Source organism: Hemicordylus capensis, chromosome 17 (assembly GCF_027244095.1).
Source record: "Hemicordylus capensis ecotype Gifberg chromosome 17, rHemCap1.1.pri, whole genome shotgun sequence".
NCBI classification, from domain to species: domain Eukaryota; kingdom Metazoa; phylum Chordata; class Lepidosauria; order Squamata; family Cordylidae; genus Hemicordylus; species Hemicordylus capensis.
The window spans coordinates 13,580,119-13,602,190 of record NC_069673.1 but is presented as its reverse complement, the minus strand read 5'-3'; the positions used below and the strand labels follow the sequence as shown (position 1 = coordinate 13,602,190).

The 22,072-nt window shown below is 50.1% G+C and overlaps 1 protein-coding gene and 1 non-coding gene across 4 annotated transcripts in view; one reads left to right on the top strand and one right to left on the bottom strand.

The window, feature by feature from the left end:
* The window catches only part of LMX1B (LIM homeobox transcription factor 1 beta), a 137,859-nt gene that overhangs the window by 60,669 nt on the left and 55,118 nt on the right, over positions 1–22,072 (bottom strand). The window lies entirely within an intron of this gene.
* On the top strand, positions 8,753–8,821 carry TRNAA-UGC (transfer RNA alanine (anticodon UGC)). Its single transcript has one exon. It is a non-coding gene; the product is annotated as a tRNA-Ala (tRNA).

Genomic DNA, 22,072 nt, shown 5'->3' with positions numbered 1-22,072 from the left:
ATCATGGCTCTATGGAACCCCCATATTTGAAGGGAGTATGCTAGAAAATTCCAGTTGTTGGGAAGCAAGACTAGAGGAAGGGCTATTGCTTTCACACCCTGAATGTGGGCTTTCCAGAGGCCCCTGGCTGGCCACTAAGGGAAGCCAAATGCTGGTCTCAATGGTCATTTGGAGGAGGATGAGCATTTATGGAAGGAGAGCTGGCCTTGCAGTAGTGAGTGTGAATCGTCCCTTTTGCTAAGCAGAGTCCATCTTGGTTTGCATTTGGATGGGTGCCTGCATGGTTAGAGTGGGACTAGGGAGACCCGAGTTCAAATTCCCATTCAGCCATGAAACTCTCTGAGTGACTCTGCGCCAGTTATGTCTATCTCAGCCTAACCCACCTTGCAGGGTTGTTGTGAGGCTAAACATAGCCATGCACACCACTCTAGGCTCCTTGGAGGAAGAGTGGGATATAAATGTAAAAACAAAACCAACAAACACATGTAAGCACTGTAAGATATTCCTCTTAGGGGATGGAGCCGCTCTGGGAAGAGCATCTAAGTTCCAAGTTCCCTCCATGGCAGCTTCTCCAAGATAGGGCTGAGAGAGACGCCTGCCTGCAACCTGGGAGAAGCCACTGCCAGTCTGTGAAGACAATGTTGAGCTGGAGGGACCAAGGGTCTGACTTGGAAGGAGGCAGCTTCCTATGTTTCGGCAGATCCAGCAGGGTGCTTCTTGGGTCCTCAGGACACAGCCCCACGAGCCCTAAGGGTCTCTTATGATACAGCCTGGATCAAGCCATGAGAAAAGACACCATCCTGCTAGCATGCAGGAAACATGGATTAGGCATAACTTCTCGCTGAGTACAGAAACCCTTCAACACCCTTCACAGTCTCTAATCCTTGCCAAATGTCTTGGGCTTGAAAGACATCCCGTGCCAGTGACGTCAACACTGTCAGTCCCATCCAGCAATCTCTTGAGTGACTCAACATGCACAGAGCTCGGTGAAACATGAAATCTTGCCTTCTCCTGAGCCGGACGATTGGCCCATCCAGCTCAATACAGCCAACACTGACCACCACCACCACCACCAGCAGTGCTCGGGGTTTTCTTTCAGACAGAGATCTCCCTATCCCAATCTGGAGATACTAGGGATTGAACCTGGGACCTCCCATATGCAAAGCAAATGCTCTTCCACTGAGCGACGGTCTTTCCCCTAAATGAAGCATGCGTGTAAAAGCAGCTGCCTTCTACTGAGTCAGACCATTGGTCCGTTGAGCTCAAGATTGTCAACACTGCCTGGCAGCAGCGCTCCAGGGATTCAGATGGGTCTTTCCTAGCCTCCATGCCTACCCCCCCCCCAAAAAAAATCTCCGGTGTGTTGTACTGTAAGGCAGGGTGTGTGGCTGTAACTCAGTGGTTAGCATCTCTTTTTCATGCAGAAGGTCGCAGGTTCCATCCCTGGCAGCATCTCCAGGCAGGCCTTGGGAAAATACCCTTCTCTAAATCCTTGAAGAGCTGCTGCCAATCAGCACAGAGAATACAGAGAACCTTGATATTCGCGGGGGCTCCGTTCCGGGCTGCAGTCGCACATATGGAAACCATAGATATCGAGTTATGGGATCCTATGGGATTGCAGGGGTTAGGTTCCCAGTCGGCCGAAAATCGGCCAAATTTTGAGGGGGCGGCTTCTTACCATGCTCTGCTGCTCCCCCTGAGATGTACTGTGCCCCCAAACTGGCCCCAAACCGGCACTGTTTCCCCCACTTGTTTACAAAGATGGGAGCCATTTTGTAGCTCCGTCAAAGAAGATGGTGGCCAGAAATGACCTCTGCCATGTTCCGTCATTTCCGGCCACCTCCAACCCACGGATATGCAAGGTCAGCATGTCCCCCCGCTTTTGTTTGGTGTATGCCGAGGTCAGGTGTCTTTCCCCCCAACTGCAGATATGCGAAGCCACGGATCTGGAATCCACGGATAACAAGGTCCACCTATACTGAGCTCGAAAGATCAATGGTTGGACTCAGTATAAGGCAGTTCCCTATGTTGGGGTTTCCAACTGTGGGTTCCCAGCTGTTGCTAGACTACAACTCATATCCTTCAGGCACTGTGGCTGGGGATGATGGGAGTTGTAGTCCAGCAAGATGGCCGAGAATTCCTGTTGTAGGGGAAGCCTATTTTGAACAAACGCATCTCATGACCTACCAAGTCCCCAGTTTGAATCTCACCTCCGAAACAAACCCAGAAAACAGGCAGAACCCCAGAGTATTTTGAGCTCTGGGGTTACCATTTGAGCTCTCTCTCACTCTCAAAAAAAGGCACAATGGACCAACGGGAAAGACGCATGGATTGGGTTCCACGTGGAGGGCTCTCCCACCAACCTCAGGTCCCGAGGCTTGGCACCTTCGCCTTGGTACACAGCGATGTTATTAATTTCTGGCTGTTTCAGTACAAAGGACATCCCTTGGCTTTGGGATGTGGTTGAAAGGGCCTAGATGCAGAGATTTGGAAGAATTCTCCCTCTCCCTCATTGGCAAACATCTCCGCGGTCTTTATAATTAGAATCCAGAAATCATATATAAGTCAGTCAGCTCATGCTGCGAGGAGCAGGAAAAGCCAAAATATTTTGTTTTCCGAAAGATAGCAAGAGAGAAAGGGAAGAGGGAGCCTTTGGAAGGACAATGCACATTTGCGAAAGAATGGCAATTATGCATTCATGAATGTTATAGTCTGAGGCTGGGATCCTTCTTCTGGGCCATCATATTAAATTACATAGATCAAACTAAAAACGATGCTCTCTCTGCTCTCCATGGTCCCTCCACCTCGTTGCTCCAAATATGAAGTTAGTGGTGGAATGGGAAGAGGGAGAAGATTGAAATGTGATTCACAAGTTAGGTTCGACACATGTCCAGTCCATATACCATGTACAGTTATCCACCCAGGAGTGGTCCTTGCATGAAGACCTTGCTGGTCTGGTGGTAGCAAGCATGAGTTCCCCCCTTTTCTGCGCAGGGTTCACCCTGGTTTGCATTTGAATGGGAGACTCCATGTGTGAGCACTAGAAGACATTCCCCTCAGGGGATGGAGCCGCTCTGGGAAGAGCAGAAGGTTCCACGTTCCCTCCCTGGCAGCATCTCCAAGATAAGGCTGAGAGAGACTCCTGCCTCTAACCTTGGAGAAGCCACTGCCAATCTGTGTAAACAATATCAAGCTAGATGGTTGGCACCAGTCTGATCTTTGCAAGGCGTGCCTTTCTCCTTTGCAGCACCAAGAGAGACTGCTGGCAACCGTTCCACCTCCCTGCCCCCTGCCCCACTTTCAAAGCTGGCAAAAGCCGGTTTTGAAAGGGAGTTGGCCCTAAGCAGGGGTGTGGGCCACTGCAACATTTGACTCGTGCACGGGCCGGTAATATCGTGGGCCACCCCTGTTTCATACATTATGTTGAACACACATACCTCAGTACACACCCTGCCTTTACCCTGCACTGGAAGGGGCCTTTGCCCCAGTTCACTTTGAAAATGAATGCCTCTTCAGTCACTTGCAGAAAATAAACAGGTGTGTGTGTGGGGGGGGATGTACAGGTGTGCACAGACACACCTGTATGCATATACAGCTAGAGCCAAGTCTAGAAGGTCTAGGTCAGGCCTCCTCAACTTTGGCCCTCCTGCAGATGTTGGCCTGCAACTCTCATAATCCCTGACTATTGGCCATTGTGGCTGAGGATTATGGGAGCTGTAGTCCAAAAACAGCTGGGGGGCCAAAGTTGAGCAGGCCCGGCCTAGATGGAGCCTTCTAGACTATGCATCAACAACTAGGAGTCCTCAAGCCAAATCCATCCCCTAGGACAGAGCTGCTCAACTTCAGCCCTCCTGCAGTTGTTGGCCTACAATTCCCATAATCCTTGGCTACTGGTCCCCGTGGCTGGGGATTATAGGGGTTGTAGTCCAAAAACAGCTGGGGGGCCTACGTTGAGGAGGCCTGCCCTAGGACAAGGCTGCATAACTTTGGCCCTTTGGCTGCTTTTGGACTACAACACCCATCATCCCAGGCCAAAGTGGCCAAGAGTCAGGGGTGATGGGAGGTGTAGTCCATCAGCTGCTGGAAGGCCCAAGTTCTGCAGCCCTGGTCTAGGAGGTTCCAGCTGGTCGATGCTGCCACCAATGCTGAAGCAAGAGGGGGCGGGGAAGGAATTATGGCTGTGATCAAAGGGCTTGCCAGCAGGACAATTTAGGGTACAAGAAAGAGACCCCTGCGACTGAGCCAAAATGCACCCTGCACCGTTTGTGACCTACATAAATTTTGTGGAACGGAGGGGGCTCTCCTCTGCACATCCTTAATATCCAACCTGTGAGATCTAAGTTGTACAGGGGAAGGTGATCTGGTCTTGTGGCCGCGAGCATGAATTGCCCCCTTTGCTAAGGGGGCAATCCATGCTCTGGTTTGCATGAATGTCTTGGTTTGCATTTGGATGGGTGACTATATGTGAGCACTGTCGGGTATAAGGTATTCCCTGTGGGGGATGGGGCCATAGCCTGCATTTATGCAGACGGTCCCAAGTTCCATTTCTGGCAGCATCTCCTGCTAGGGCTGGGAAAGCCTCCTGCCTGAAATCTCGGAGAGCCGCTGCCAGTCAGTGCAGACAATGTTGAGCCAGATGGACCAGTGGTCTGACTCAGTATACGGCAGTTTCCTATGTTCCTGTGTCCCACACCACCACACGCAGATTTGATTTGCCAGGAATTACCCTAATTTTGACTTGATTTGCTGGGAATTGCCCAGGTAGAACTGGTGCTCCATTGCTTGTGGTCTGAGCCACAAAGACTCACCCTTTCCCCACCCTCCACTGCCAGTTATGCACAATAACGACCCGTGAAGATTGTTCTCAAGCTCCGAGCAGCCCTTCCAAGTTCTTCGTGTCCAATAGGCAGAGCCCGATACGAGGTGCTAGGAATTTGTGTTTTCCTTCCTAAGTGGAACATCAGATTACATTGGTCTTATTTCACTGCCGACTGCAGCTGTCCACTTAACGGCTTGACAGATATTCCAAGCAAAGGAGCTGGCCTGCCGGCGTTGCTGAGTGAAGAGCAGCACTCATCCATCATCTGCTAACAGATCACCGGGAAGCTCAGGCATTCCGGGTCATTAGCCAACTTCCTGCCAGGACCTGCACACTTTCCCAACTTCGGCTGAATTCGGTTTCATGCCGAATATTCGCACGTGGCATCGGCTCCGTCATGCAACCCTAAACTGCAGCCAGGTCACTTGAATGGGGCAAGGTGGGGACATCTGAAGAAGGCCAGCATTTACAAGACACAAAAGCAACCCCCAAGGGTGTATAGCCAAGGTAGGGCTGTGGGCAACCACATCTGAATCCAGACTCACTCTCCGACCCGTGGTCCCCAAGTTGCCCAGTCAGAGGTACCCCCAAACTGGAGATTTGCATCTCAAGCTTGCATTTCAAGATAGTGTCTAAAGGCCTGGCGATGGTGCATGGCTGCCAACTTGGTTGACCAATAGGACAAGGTGGAGCAGCATGACACTCTGTCTTAATTGGAGGAGTGGAAATGGAAGGCAAGGCTACCCTGCTCCAATCAGTGCTGTCAGCCCTGAAGTTCTGATGTGGCAACCTTGTACACACTTCTCTCCCCTTCTGTGCTTGAAGAGTGAATGCAGTTTGAGATAACTCTACAAGCCAGGTGTCAGCCTGTGGTCACGAGGCTCTCCTTTTAAATCCTGGAGTCTCTGAAACATCACTGAGATCCCTGTGGACTAGTAATGCAGAATACAAATCCTGCTGTCGGGGCCTGGTCAATGACTGGACGAGACACCACTGAGCAACCCCCTATCTACACCGCCAAAGTTCTATGATGCAAGAAAAGGCAGGCGATCAACGTGATCTAAATGAAGACACATCCACTCTCTGCATTTGCTGCAAGAAGCACCACTAGAGCAAGCAGCCTGACGTGTCAAGGGTGACACCATTCTCAGACAAAAGGCTTTGCCTGAAAGATGGCACAGCCCTATCAGGTGGGTGACTTGTGACCCCCCCCCCAATGGAATAATGTGACAACGAAGAGAGACAAACGTTTGTTCTGTTGTTCCTGGAAACACCCTCCGGCATGCCTCTTATCAGCATCTCTTTCCCCTCTTGCCCAGTCCCCCTTTCCTCTTAGACATGACTCGAGGGTGGCGGCGGCAGTGCGACAAGGGTGCGACAAGGGAAGACGATCGAGGCTCTTTTTGGCATCCAGTGAGATTTATTACACCAGCTGGCGTAACAGTTCACACTTCTGTTGAAAGACAGAACTGAAATCCAGGCTGCATTCAAAGCAAGGGAAACTGGGAGGCTGCCGGTATGTCACTGAAGAGGTTGATTTTGACAGGGCTTACAAGGGGAATAAGGTTTCGCCCTCGGTGACGTTTGCCGTGAAAACACGCCACACTAGGCAAGGGGCCTTGGAAGGCAATCTAAAGCTCCCTTTGTGTGTGAAACCGCCATTTATCCTAGAGGGAGAAGGAGAGGCTGTAAGACAATCTCTGTTGTTGGACCAACCGCTGTCTCGGAGCGTGTGCAGACCTGCAAGCCTGACAGAGTTCCGCTGATCAGGAAGCCCCCTTGGCTTGGATTTAGGAGCTGCATGTCAAGAGCCTCCGACGGTGCTCGCTGAAAATAGATTCGACATTTTTTTTGGACCCTGCACAGCACAGTCTGCACACACAAACAGATCCTCCTTGACCAGGATATGGAATCCCGATATGCAAATGAGTGGGGCGGGGCTAAGCAAATTGAGCCAAGCTTGGTCCTGAGAAACTTCTGCTCAGTTTTATACGGCAGTCTGGGATGCCTCTCACCCCTCACTCCAAACACTCTGGGATACCACTGGCAAGGTGTACAAATATGCCCTCTACCCAACGATGACCTCAAGTGCACCACTTTATTTTCTCCCCTAGACATGATCGTCTAGAGAGGCAGCATGGTGTAGCAGTTAGAGGGTTGGACTAGGACCGGGGAGGCCCTGGGTTCAAAACCTCACTCAGCCATGAAACTCGCCAGGTGACTCTGAATCAGTCACTTCAATCCCAGCCTAACTTACCACCTACCTCACAGGATTGTTGTGGGGAGAAAAATAAGCATGTACACCGTTCTGGGCTCCTTGGAGAAAGAGCGGGATATAAATGTAAAAATAAATAATAAATAAATAAAAATGATTGCTTGCCATTCATTCAGATGAGGGGGTAACAGTGACTCCCCCATATCCACCCATTGGTCCTAAACTACCAACCACAGAATTAACCAGTTTAACAAACTTTGCATGATACGTATATTTGTATATGCATACATGCATCTTCACTTAAAGATTCAAAGTTTTACGAAGTAATTGAATTGTATAGAAATTGAATAAATAAATAAATACATACATACATACATACATACCAATTACCATCATATTTGATCTAAATGTAATGCTGCTATCCTGGAGTTCAACAAGTACATCAGTGTTTCTAAGACTTCGGTACCCACATGTTGCATAACTACACTTTCCATCATCCCCTGCTGAAGGCCCTTGCAGCAGGGGAGGATGGGAACTGTAGTACAACACCATCTGTGGGCCCAAGATTGAGAACTGCTGGTGTACAGTGTGCACATGATTGTTGACTATCAGCAACTTACTTTCAACACACTCGCAGGCGTGCATGTGATCTACACTCTCCATTTCTGAGGGACCCAGTCCCCAAATTGGAATTTCACAATGAACACATACATTCATGCAAAAACATGCCTGGGTGCCCATACAACATGTGTGAATAGCCTTGCATGTACACCCTAAACCAGGGTTTCTTAACCTTGGGCCCTTAGATGTTGTTGGACTACAACTCCCAGAAACCCCAGCCATAAAGGCCATGTCTGGGGATTCTGGGAGTTTTCGTCCAACAACATCTGGGGGCCCAAGGTTAAGAAACCCTGCCCTAAACCAAGGGTTCCGAACCTGTGCCACTGCAGATGCTGCTGAACTACAATTCCCAGAATCCCCAGCTACAATTATCCCCCGAGCAAAGAGGCACCTTTTCAAAGTGTTGATTCTCTTTATTTAACAGCGGGGAGAGCAACTGGCCTCATCCAGTCCCAGCACAGCACCCCCTGCAGCGGCTGTTGCTGGTGCCTATCTAACGTTTCGTTTTAAGATGGCGAGCCCTTCGGGGGGGACAAGGAGCCATTTTATTTATTTATTTATATTGCTGTAAACTGCCTCGGGAACCTTTGTTGGAATGCAGCACCTATAAATATCCACCGCCGACTTGTCAAAGAATATTCTCCGATTCGGTTGATTCTCCGAAATTTCTCGACTGTGCAAGTTGATGCAGGAGAATATTCTTTGACAGTCTGGTGGCGTACCAGAGGCTGGGAAACCCTGCCGTAAACCCTCTTCTCAAATCTGAACTCCTTTTGGTGTATACATAGGGGGAGCCGGGGGAAAGCAAACCTCTTCCATCCAACTTAGGCCGCGAATTAAAGGGATTTATTTTCCGGGAGCCGAAGAGCCATTAACTATTGAGCTGCTGAAAAATAATCAAGCTACAGCTTGTGAGTGCCTCTCTCCCTTCAGTTGCTATATCTGTTCTCTGCCATTTCTACCTTCTGCCCATTTTTAGTAACTAAATCTGCAGGGACATATAAGGCTGTATCTGCTATAGGGCTGTTCTGGGTATTTGTCCACCCGTACGAGGGAGCAGGTATTATTTTTTGCCCTGCGACGCCTGGATTTTTCCTGTCGTAGCTCAGCGGTAGAGCATCTGCTTTGCAAGCAGAAGGTCCCAGGTTCAATCCCTGGCAGCATCTCCAGGTAGGGTTGGGAGAGACCCCTAAGCCTGAAACCTTGGAGTGCTGCTGCCAATTAGTGTAGGCAGCATTGAGCTAGATGGCCCAATGGTCTGAATTGGTCGAAGGCAGCCTCCTATGTCTCTATGTCCCTCAACCTTTTATCAACGAAGACCCCTCCCTGAATTTCAAAACCTTCAGCAAGAGGGAGCCAGCCACTGAACACAACACACTCCAATGCGGCTACATGCCGATCTCAAGTGTTTTGTTGATTCCTAATATTTTGCAGCGAGGGGGAGGTCAAGCAAGGCAAGGAAGGATAAACTAAGCACATATTGTCTTAAGTTAAAACCTTGAGGTGGTTTTTTTTGCTTTGTCCAGAGAGAGAGAGAGAGAGAGAGATTTTCTTATATATTGCATCTTGCGAAAATCCATGCTGCTCCATGATCAGCGTTAATGTCATTAGGGGGAGAAATTATCAGAAGAAATCAAATTTTCCAATAGCGTTCTGATGCCATTAAAATGCCAAACAATAAAGTACCAGCCTGCAAATTAGATCAGTGGGAAAATATCAAATGCACGGGGGGGGGAGGGGGCTCCAAAATCCATAATTGCATTTAACGCCCGGGCCTCTCGGGGGAGCAGCCGCTAAAGATCATCGCCGCGGCCTAGATGAGAAGCTATTGACGGAACAATAAAAATCGACAAGCCAACCAAACAAACACAGGGGGAGGGCTTCATGAAATATTCAGCGCCTGAAATTCGAGAAGGGGGAGCACCTTCCGTCAATGCCTTCCCATCCTGCTGGGGCGCTTGGGGTTTGGGCCGTGACAGCAATAACGATGCTGTGCCCCGGAGGCCTGTTTCTAGCAGGGATGGGGTGGCGGGGAAGCAAAAGACAGGGGACGGGCCGTGCGTCAAGCAAATGCTCCCCCCAATAATTCACTTTAGGGCTCTATACCAAAAAACTATTGGTGTTCAGCATGCAGGAGGAGCCGTGGTCCCAGGAAGATCTGACACTCCTCTGTCTTTAATTAGAGAATTAAAGTCTAATTTCCAATGGAAGCTGCCACTTGCCCAGGCCCTACCATATGCAGTCATGTTGCCATTGTGGTTGGAGTGCATCAGTGGTACATTGATGGCGCTGTTATTGGGACGATTTGGTTGACGAAATGTGCCCGGGAAAGGGGTTAGCAGGATTTGCAGCCTTCGGAGATTAAGTGAATCACGAAAGAGACAAAAAAGATTAGCAGGCCACTAGTGGGGAACAGGGAAAGACTGATCCTTAACAATAACCTCTTGGTTACATAGGAAGTTGCTTTCTACTGAGTCAGAGCATTGGTCTATCTAGCTCAGTCATGTCTTCACAGACTGGCAGCAGCTTCTCCAAGGTTGCAGGCAGGAGTCTCTCTCAGCTCTATCTTGGAGATGCCAGACTAGTAGCCATTGATAGACCTGTCCTCCCTGAATTTGTCTAAGCCCCCATTTAAAGCCATCCCAGGGCAGGGCGTGGTCTCCCTCCACCCTCGATACAGTGCTGGCTTCATGACGTGAGTTGGTTGCCGGGTGTCTCTCAAGAGTTCACACGGGTCTTGGAGTCTAGCTGGACACTCCTCCAGCCACCTTTCGGTCACAAGAACAAGCTGAAAGTCTTTCATGTACGAAATGGCGATCATAGATCCAGAAGCACAAACCCAGGGTTAGATATCTCCTCCAGTGAAAGATGCCTCCAGTTGACTGTAGGCTGCTCCCGTGCCGACTGCTGCTACAGGCACCCAGGGGCTTCTGAGAAGACTGAGGCTCTTTCCTGGGTTGGCTATTTATTTGAAATCTTTACCTCCTGCCCTTCCAGCCCACAACTGCTTGCGGTGCCCAAGGAAACTGGTCTGGAACCTTCACATTCCACATCTCTCCACATTCCCACAATGCTTTTCACAGTCAAGTCATGGCACCTGTTCAAAGCCAAGCGACACTCAGAAGAAGAGGGGATTGCTGCTCTTTCGGAATGGTGCCTCTTGAGATGGAAGGAAGATGGCATCGTGGAACAATCCCTTATACTAAACATTATCTCTATATAGGCTGGGAACCTCCCCAAAATGCCCCTCTATGCCAGGTGGGGGAAATCTTCTGGGACACTGTAGGAGGCTGCACCCATAGCCATGTCCCAGTCACCTCAACAGGAGAACAGGCTAGCCAAGAGGGAAAGCAAGACAAATAGGAAAGGTCGTCCCTGTTGATATTTCCCCTCCAGCCACAGAGCCCTGATGCGTCAGGAGCCATGATCAGGGGTGTGGAGGCAGTACCTTCTATCTCCTGCTCTCTAGAGCCCTTCCTTTAGCTACAACTACAGTGGGCAACCCAGGTTGGAGGACTCCAGCTCCATATCTGGCTTCAGCTGAGGCTGCCATGGCCTTAGCTGGAGTCACCACAGGTTGCCAACTACACAAAGGGTGCTTCCCAAATTCTGTTAATCACACAGCTCCAAGATCCCCTCCCATTGTTGGGTCAATGGCAAGGTCGTGATTGGCAGGAAGGCATCACGTGAGAGGTGATGACAGCTGTGTCAGCTGATGACGGCACCCACGATGAGGTGCCCAGGATGAGGTGATGACGGCACCCAGGATGCCATGGGGTCCTCCTGCTTCTGTTCCAATTGGAAACCCTTCTGAGCCCCACGTCCCTTTGGGGGGCAACCTGAGAGGAGACTACTTTGTGGTACAGCCTCCTTACCCTCCCCAGAGAAGTTCACCTGATGCCCATTTTGACACCCAAGATGTGCTGTATAGAAACTGAATGAATGAATGAATGAATGAATGAGGAGAAATTTCGTGCCAAGTGCACATTTGTTCCGAATTTCAGGGTTTTCAGATTTCTCTCCTGGAGAGATTACAGTTCAAGGTTCTTCCCAAGAAGACATTTCCGAGAACTTTTTCAGATGGTTTCTCCACATTCTAGCTCAGTACTTGAGCCTCTGCTTTCTATACAGAAGGTCCCAGCTTCCGTGTCTGGCAGCATCTCCGGGAAGGGCTGGGAAAGATTTGGAACCTGGACAGCTATTACCAGTTAGTGTAGATCAGGGAGTCTCAACGGTGGGTCCCCAGATGTTACTGGACTTCATCTCCCATAATCCCCAGCCCCAGTAGCCTTTGGTTGGGGATTATGGGAAGTCCAATAACCTCTGGGGACTCAATGTTGAGAATCCCTAGTGTAGATAATACTGTGCTTGATGGACTAAGGGTCTGACCTGGTATAAAGCAGCTTTCTTCAGACTACTGGTGTTGGGGGTGGGGGAAACACAATTTTAAAGATTGGCCTAGGGGGAAACCTCCATCTAGACATAGAAACTAGTACAATGGAGAAAGGGTTGGCTAGGACCCCTTTGTAATGTGCTGGTTGGTTTGTTTTTTAACTTAATTACATAAGAACAGCTCTCCTGGATCTGTCCCAAGGCCTATCTACTCCAGCATCCTGTTTCACACAGTCGCCCACCAAATGCCTCTGAGATGCCCACAGGCAAGAGGTGAGGGCGTGCCCTCTCTCCTGCTGTTGCTCCCCTGCAACTGGTATTTGGAGGCATCCTGTCTCTGAGGCTGGAGGAGGCCTATAGCCACCAGACTAGTAGCCACTGAAAGACCTGTCTTCCATGAACTTGTCTCAGCTCCTTCCAAAGCCACCAAGCTACTGGCCATCGCCACATCCCACAGTAGAAAACAGAAAATTGAGTTGCTTTTTTAAAGCCAGGGTGGTGCCAGCTGTAGCCGGAAGTGGTACAGCCCTCTCTCCCACCGCCTCCTCCTGCTCTTTTGTACACCAAGGCCTTGACGCTCTGGAGCCGCAAAGCAAATAAATATGGCAGGACCGTGTGGAAACGCCCTCTGGGGCCCGACGTTCCCGGTCCAGCTTCCTTTCCCTTTCTTCGGGGTGTGTGTGTGTGTGTGTGTGTGTGTGTGTGTGTCTTGGGGGGCAGGAAGAGCGAAGTTTATGTAAATGGCCAATGACAGCATTATTGTGCAAGGAATATCAATGGAGTAATTACAGTTACACCGCTCCGGCGCTGCCGCCACCGCTCCGCCACCGCGCCGGTGTTAATTTTTCACACCACGTCCCCCGGGAAAGATCTGAGTGTGCTCCTAAGAGCAGAGCTAATAATCGGAGCCTCAGAGCCACTGCCACTGAAACTTGCCCCCAGGTTTTTCTGAGCAGACTGCTAAATGCTGCCTGTCTCCCCGGAGAGAGGAGGAAGAGAGATAAAATGATTAAAAAGTGCCAGATTGTGCTGCAAGCACTGGGTTTGACTGTCAGCCAAAGACAAGATAAATCTCAGCGACTCCTTCTTCCCGCCCCACACACCCACAGCCCCCTGCCTTTCCCGCGAGCGGGGGGGGACGTGGCCGAGAGCCGGGACTGAGGGTCACCGGGGCATCCGAGGCCGGTGGGGTTGAGTTGGGGAGGCCCAAGAATCCTGCTGAGCAACTGGGGCGGTCAACAGCAAAGCAGTTAAGGGTATCTATCAGTCTATTACATTTATATCCCGCTCTTCCTCCAAGGAAGCTGGAGCAGGGTGCGGGGTGATGTTTATCCTCACAACAACCCTGCAAGGTAGGCTAGGTGGAGAGAGACGTGACTGGCTCAGAGTCCCCGAGTGAGTTCCATGACTGAGTGAGGATTTAAACGAGGGCGCTAGTCCAACACTCTAACCACTACACCACAATGGTTCTCTAGACATTGATGGACATCTGTCTCATACATCAGGGAGAGTATATATGCCATACTTTGAATGGAGGGGAGGGGAACGGGAGATATCTGGATGATTTGGAAGGAGATTGGGTTTCTAAGTCCCAGTTGTGTGATAAGAGCAACGAGACCCACCTCCACATTCAGCTGTTTATGACTTCAGATCTATAGTACATAGAAAGATAGGAAGCAGCCTTCTACCATGTCAGACCTTTGGTCCATCTAGCTCCGGATTGTCTACACCAGGGATTTTCAGCGTTGAGTCCCTAGATGTTATTGGACTTCAACTCCCATAATCCCCAACCAAAGGCCACTGGGGCTGGGAATTATGGGAGTTGAAGTCCAATAACATCTGGGGACCCAGCGCTGAGAATCCCTGGTCTACACTGACTGGCAGCAGCTCTCCAAGGTTTGAGGCTCAGGGATCTTTCCCAGGCCTTCTTGGAGATGCTGCCAGGGATTGAACCTGGGACCTTCTACATGCAAAGCAGATGCCCTTCCACTGAGATACAACCCCATCTCAGAATAGGAAGTGCGAATGTTTGGCAAAGCATATAAGGCAGGGCTGCACACCTTTGGCCCTCCAGCTGTTTTTGAACTATAACTCCCATCAACCCCTGCCACAGCGGCCAATAGTAAGGAATTATGGGAGTTGTAGTCCAATGTCTGCAAGAGGGCCAGAGTCTGTAGCCCTGGTATAAGGCTTCTAGATTAGCCAGGCTAATCATAAACAAGCATAAACAGAAGAATAGAATTGGAGAATTGGAGGGCACCTTGGAGGTCTTCTAGTCCTACTTCACAACAACCCTGTGAGGATGGCTAGGCTGAGAAGTAGAGGCAGGCCCATGCTTGCTCAATGAGTCTCATGGCTGAGCAGAGATTTGGTCTTCCTAGTCCTGGTCCAACATCCTAACCGCTGCATCTCACTGGCTGTTGCCAGCATCCAGAACGTCAAAAGCAAACTTCACCCCAGGCTATGTAAAATGGGCTATTTTCAGATTGTTTTCTTTAAAAACTGGAATGAGCTAGCAGTGTTGCTTGAATAAAAGGATGCACACACTCCATTCTGATATTTGCCTGGGTCATTGGCAGAAACCAGAAATGCAATAGCTATTGTTTCTCTGTCATGCCGTTCCACAATAGTGGGAGCCTTGGATTTCGGAGCACAAAACATCTCCACTCATCTCCATGGGATTGCTCCATAGCAACTTGGGACAATTTTTGCCCCCCGCCCTCCCCACCTTACAAGCAGCCTCAAACAAACCACGTTTCATCTCCCTTACCCATAAGATCCCCCTTCCTGGGTCCCTATAGCTTCAAATTCTGTTGATTTCCCTTGGCCCTTAATTTCCATCCACAAATATCCCCCCCCCCCAAGCTGGAGAAAAATCTTCCTGGGAAGCTGGATGTGCCCATTCCTGAAATAACCCATGGATTCAGAGGCGGCCCTATCATGTGGCATAGTGAAGCAAGCCACTTCAAGCAGCAGATCAGGACACCCGATACGGAGCCTTCCTCTTCCTGCTCCCTCAGCTTCTGCCGAGAGCCAAAGCATTACAAGGATCTGGCACGCGATTTCAGGCACCAGATTTCTTGTGCTGCCTTGAGGGGAGGTCAGCTTTTGTCTTCAAAAGAGAAGGAATATTATCTGACAGCCAGCTCTCTCTACATCACTTGCAGCAGAACGTGGTGGTAGGACCATACCACCTCTGGCAGCAGGTGGGGGGGTACCATTTTGGTGGAGGATACCATTTTGGTATGGCTACCCAAGATCCTCTTGGGATCTTTGAACCTGGGACACACGCAGAGCTCCGAAGTGCGGAAACAACCACAGATTCCACAAACTTCCTCCCATGAAATGTGTATTAAGGAGGCTTGACCGACAGCTGTTTTTTTCAACCCTAAACAAACATGAAAAGTTGGGATGGAGCTGCCTTGTACTGAGTCAGACCACTGGTCCATCTTGCTCAGAATTGCCTGCACGGACTGGCAGCGGCTCTCCAAAGTTTCAGAGAGGAGTCTCTCTCAGCTCTACCTGGAGATTCTGCCAGAGATTGAACCTGCGACCTTCTGCCTGCAAAGCAAATGCTCTTCCCCTGAGCTGCAGCCCCAAGGATGACGCATGAGTTTTGGTGTACCTAAAAGGCTGGCTTATGGTTTGGGGAGGTCTGCGGACACTCCACGCTCAACAAACACTCCCATCTCCTCTTTGATGCATATATAGATCAAGCCAGCATCCCATGGCCCTGAGTAGGATTGCCAATTGCCAAGTAAACATGATTAAGGTCAGGCTGCAGTTGACTTCCCTGTCCCCCTCCCCCACTAGAAGCCTGGCTGGAGAAAATTTGCAAAAAAAAAAAAAAAAAAAGAGGAAGAAGAAGAAGAAGAAGAAGAAACTAACAAACCACTTCACTGCGGGGCAACTGCATTTTGTTCTCGCCACCCCAGATCCAGATGCCTTCTCTGTTCTGCAGCGGTTCAGAGCCGTCTGATTAACCAGAACATACCAGGTACACCAGTGCTATTAAGCTGTTCCCTGCAATTTGCAATGGCCATAACCTTTGTGAGTGTCAGACGTGGCTCCCTGTTAACTGGGACAATAATTGGGTACTTAATGTTCAGAAAAACCAGCTCAAGTTTGCGATCTAGCCAGAGAGAGAGAGAGAGAGAGAAAAGTGCACTCATCATAACTTAGCAGTAGACCAATCTGATTTGCATGCATGGGGGTCCCGGGTTCAACCCCTGGCAGCATTGCCAGGTAGGGCTGGGCAAGACTCCTGCCTGAAACCTTGGAGAGCTGCTGCCAGCCAGTGTAGGCAGTACTGAGCTAGATGGACCAAGGGTCTGACTCAGATGGCAGCTTGGTAGGCTCCTAGGCACCTTATTTGCTTCTTGAATCTGCCTTTCCTTGGCTGCTTCATTTTGGGGAGGGGGCCGCAGCTTGGTGGAAGGACTACTGATTTGCATGCAGGAGGTCCCAGTTTCAACCCCTGGCAGCATCTCGAAGAGCTGCTACCAGTCAGTGTAGGCAATACTGTGCTAGATGGAGCAAGGGTCTGACTCGCTTGGCAGCATCCGTAGCTCAGTGGTGGAGCATCTGCAATGCATGCAGAAGATCCCAGGTTCAACCCCTGGCAGCCTCTCCAGGGAGGGCTGGGAAAGACACATCGGTCCCAGGGCAGATGGGAGAGGACAGTCTGAACAGAGGCATCTCCCAGCTCCCCTGAAGCCGTGCACTGAAAGAAAGCCACAGATGTCTACCACATGAGCAGGTTAGAAACGTGCCGGTGATGGGGCGGTGTTGACAGCCCTTGGCCCACGATGCATTGCGGCAAGAATGCTCTCGAGCCATCGAGAAATGAATGCGGGGCCTGCACGAGAGCTGCAGACGGGCGGGGCGGCTCGGGAGAATGGATGGGTTTCCTTGCGGAGGGCGACCAAACATGGGGAGGAAGGCATATGCCCCCGGCCCCCAGCCTGACTGCCAGAATTATTTAAAGGGAGGTAAAGAATTCCGACATCGTACTTGAAAAGGACAGATTGCAGACCGGACTGTGAGTGTCGCCTGCAGCATAAAAATACATCAACCACCGACGGAGTGCCGAGTTTTGTCGTCCGTCCAAACCCCGGCTCACTGGGCCACGAGACATCGCTCCGACACGAGGCATCGCTTCGATTCAGTTCTATTTAGCTGGGGGAGAGCAGCTGGCTGTATCCAACCCCAGCACAGCATCCATCCAAGGGTTGCTGCTGGGGGGTAGGGTGTCTCCCTGGTGCTTCAGACTGTGAGCCCTTTTGAGACAGGGCACCCTCTTATTTTTTTTTTTTCTTATTTAATTCATGCCACTCTGGGAACTTTTGAACTTCTCGCCTGCCATTGCTCTCCTGAAACCGGTATTCGGAGGCATCCTGCCTCTGAACCTGGTGGTAGCCTATAGCCAAGAGTAGCCATGTCCTCCGTGGATTTCTCTAAGCCTTTCCTGACTTTCCCACCACTGTGACCAGAGAGAAGATGGACCGTGTGTGTGTGTGCACGCAAAATGAGCTTCGTAAGCAAAAGCTATCTCCATAACAGTTAATAAAAGCAGGCCTTTAAGCACTAAGCAGGAAATTATGCCCACTGTCGCCTTTAATTATGCATGGGCTATTTTTATTTAACTGGTTCACGCATTCGAGCATCAAGCTGAAGCCCTCTTTGTTTTTAATGGCTGCTGAATGGGCCTGAGTTTGTGCCGAGCCGTTCCCAAGAAGCAAGGATCGGTGAAGATCACCAGCACGCCCTGACTGTACAAAAAGGACTTTATTCCGTACATAGGAGGCTGCCTTCTCCCAAGCCAGACCCTTGGTCCATCTAGCTCAGGGCTGTCCTCTCTGGTTGGCAGCGGCTCTCGAGAGTTCCAGGCAGGAGTCTTTCCCAGCCCTACCTGGAGATGCTGCCAAGGACCGAACCTGAGACCTTCTGCCATGACTTCATCCCACACTGGACTTCAGCCACCGGGGTTTGTGTAATCCGCGGCTCACTGAGCGGCACCCGCCTCGTGCTCCGAGACAAGTACTCACAGGGATCGGTTCAAGCGGGCTCACCAGAGCAACAAAATTAAACCAATTCAACTCCCTGTTCTGGGTGTTCTGCAGTCGTTTAATTATTCTGTGTATGCATACTCAGAATACACTCCACCATGTTCAAAGCATAGGCTTGCAACCATTTGGGCTCTATCACCTGCCTTAGAATGGATTGGTCCATTCCACAGTCATCAAAGTCTCAAGAGAGCCATTTCTATGGGACAGCAAAAAGCAAAACGTGAAGGATAACGAAAGGATCCACCCTCTGTTTGGAGGGAAAACCTCTAATATTTTCCCTCTTTGCCCCCAACGGCACTTAACGCACCAGAATAATTCTGAAAGAACACTATATTCTGTGCGTGAAGACACACGTTAATTTTGCCACCTCCCCACATCCCACCCCTCAAGCAAATGGCGATGGATGTCTTATTTTGCAGAAGATCTTCTGCAGTTCTGACTGCTCGCATCCGTTCATGTCAATCGCAACACCATGAGGACTAGCACCTTGCTCGCCCTCCGCCAAAAATGAAACTCTGACATTCTTAGAAAGCTGGAGTCCGCAGCCAAGATCACAATAGTTCGCTTCTCTATAGCGCTTTGGGACCGAGACACACGTACAGCCCTGTCTATATTTCATCTCTGAAATCTGCTCTTTAGCAACAGGGCTTTCAAGTATATTGGCCCCACGGTGCAGAAAGAAAGCTTATTCCCTTCCTTTTAAGACTCCCCAAGATCCAGTGATCTTTAGCCAGTCGCTTTGATCACTGAACCTCCCTCTATCCACTGCTTCCGTGAATGAGTCACTCATGATGCCAAGCTCACCAGGTTCAGAGAAGCAGCAAGGGTCCTCCCAAAGGGGCTGAGCGCAGCTGCAGGCCAGAGGAGACAGGCGGCTGTTGCCTGCCAGGATGCCAATGCCAGCTGGCACAGGAGCAGCAGGATGCAGATGCATTGGCAACCACAAAGCAAGGCTCTCAACTCAGTTCACTTGCTGGAGACAAGCTGAAACTGACACGGGCGAAATTGACAAGGAGAGCTCGCTTGCAGCTCTGCATTCAAAACACGGCTGCCTTCTGGCGGGTTGTTATGAAGGCAAATATTTATATGCCACTTCTATATGTTATATACTGTCGTTATACATTTATAGGCCACTTTTATATATTTATATGCCACTTTTTTCAAAGGTTCTTGAAGCAGTTTCCGTAGCAAAGGGAATGAGAAAATAGTTCCCTGTCCCCAAGGAAATCACCATCAAAAAAGAAAGCCAAGGGAAATCCAGCAACAGCCCTTGGAGAGATACTACGCAGGGCTGAACAGGAACACACTTATTCTTCCCCTGCTAAATATACGAGAGCCCGGACTTTTAAAAGTGCCTCTGGGTCCAGTTATCAGCAGCTGCAAATATTTTAAAGGAACAAAACAATGAAGGGGAGGTATTGTAGTTGGGAGCATGAATTCTCCCTTTTGCTGAGCAGGGTCCAACTTGATTTTCATTTGGATGGGTGACTGCATGTGAGCACTATAAGATAATTCCTGCAGGGGATGGGCCCATAGCTCAGTGGAAGAGCATCTGCTTTGCATGCAGAAGGTCCCCGCTCCAATCCCTGGCAGCATCTCCAGGTAGGGCTGGGAGAGACTCCTGCCAGAAACCTTAGAGAGCTGCTGCCAGTCAGTGCAGACAATACTGAGCTAGATAAACCAAGGGTCTGACTCAGTAGAAACCAGTAGAAATATTCTTAAGGCAGAAAAGCAGACCAGGGTATTTTCTGAGATAGTTGGCAACCCCACTCCCCTTACAGTGAGGGGACAGTGGTAAAGCAGAACATTTGTTGAATGGTGGATGTTTATGGGAGCGGGGCGGAGGGAACCCCATTCTGTGAAATGTAGCTAATTTCCCCCCTGAAATTCTCATGATAGTTCTGCTTCCTCCTTGAATCTGTCCTCTTCTGCGCTCACAAAGCCAGCAGAGACACGCTGCCCACCCAATGATGCTGTGTGAGCTCATTGTTCTAAATGGCAGATTTGTGTATGAAAATTAGTTACAAACCCAACCAGCGGTGTTCTCAAGAAAAGACCGAGCACGATTTAAGAGCTCTCTGCTCTATTGTCCTACAGCAAGATCTGATTGAGCAGCAATTGCAATACTGATTCCTTCTTTCCATGGACATGTTCCATCCCACCCAACAGGTTTCGGGGAGGGAACGTTCATGCTTCATGTGCTGAAAAGGGAAAACTGCCTGCTGGACCGTGTGCGTTTTGCTATAAATAAAGGAGAGCTGGATATTATGAAGGCATCTGGTGCTCGGCAATTACCATATAGATACCCTCCAACCTTCCCCGGAGCAGGTGAGCATAAATCTTCCCCTGGAGATAAGCATGCAGAGATAACTGAGGGAAAAGGTATTTCGACAGCTCTTCGTGACTTACGACTCTCCCTGCAAATCACCTCCGTAATAAAAAAAGAAGAAAAAGTCCCAGGGGAACATCAACAGGATGATCATGGGGTGGGGCTGTAGCTCAGTAGTTGAACATCTGCTCGGCGGGCAGGAGGTCGCAGGCACATCTCATGCACAGAGATGTGCAAGAAATGAATTTTTCGATTCGTTTCAAATTCGAATCGGATTCTGAAAATTCATTCCGAATTTGAATCAAATTCAAATCTGGTCCGAAAATCTGATTTAAATTTGAATCGATTTGACCCTGCTTTGTTGCCTTTTTTAACCAATCAGGGGACCTGGGTAGTTTTTAAAAGATGCCAATTGGCTCTCAAATCAAATCTGGATTGAATTTCAAAAATGCTCCTTTGGCTAACCCAGTCCTGCCAAGCTTCCCAAATCCCCGTGCCTCTCGGCACCAGTTGTTCAGAGCTTCCTGTCCCCAGACCCTGTGGAACGCTTCCTCTTTCTCCTTGGTATCTCTTTTCCTTAACTCCCTGTCCTTTCCACCTCCCTTCCCTAAATTCACGCCATACACTCTGCCTCCCCTGCTTAGAGCTAAGTGCCAGAACCCAACCAGCCAGATGAGAACCTCTGCTCTGGCCATGTGCTCCTAGGCTCCACCCCTACCGCACCTGACTCCACCCCCATTCCATCAGACTCTTCCCCTAGCTCCCAGGCTCCACCCCCTCTCGGGTCCTGAGCCTTAGGAGACATCTCAGCACTGGAGGGGAGTCTATTTGTGTGGCGACAGATTTCAGGGTCCAGGACGACCGATTCGAGCAAGCTCCTCAAGGACTGAGAAGCTGGCCATCCCTGCTCTCTGGAGCTATTGAAGCAACTCTTTCCTCTTCCATTTCTGTGCTCTCCTTTCGCTCTTCCTCCAAACCACAGGCTTGTCCACACCGGCAGCCAAGTTTTAAGAAATGGGGGGGACAGAGAAGGAGAAAAAGGGACACCTTCCAAAGCAGGGAGAAGGGGTACAAGCCCAGTTCCTCTGGAGCAGCTGCAGAAAGCCTTTGCTTCGAGACCACAGGAATGGTTGATTGTGGATGCTCTCTCTGCCTAATTGAAGCCAGGCCTGACTTTTGAACCCAAGCGCACTCGATAAACTTTTAAGTATTTTCTCCTACCGCGACAGGGGTCTGTAGGGAGTACTCAGGCCCAGTCACTTTGAATTCATGTTAGATTGCAAACTTACACCGAAGCCACTGTTTGAAAGGTTGCATCCCGCCCCCCGCCGGATGGGATATCAGCAAGAGCGAGCCTCCAGCACGCCGCTGCCAAACGTCGCCTTTGGAGAAGCACCTTGACCTGGGGAGGAAGTCTCAGTGTCACGACCTCACTTGGGCCTGCTTGGCACACGCGGGGTTGTTGCTCGCTTCCTCAAGGCCGGCGGCCTGGTTTCCACATGCGCCAGGAACTAGGTGCCGGGACCTGACCGCTTCGGGTTACAGCTAGCAGCTCAGCCTTTGACACTCCCACACGGAAAGGGACAAAAAAGGGGAATGCACTGTAAGTAAAAAGCTAGCAGAAGAGG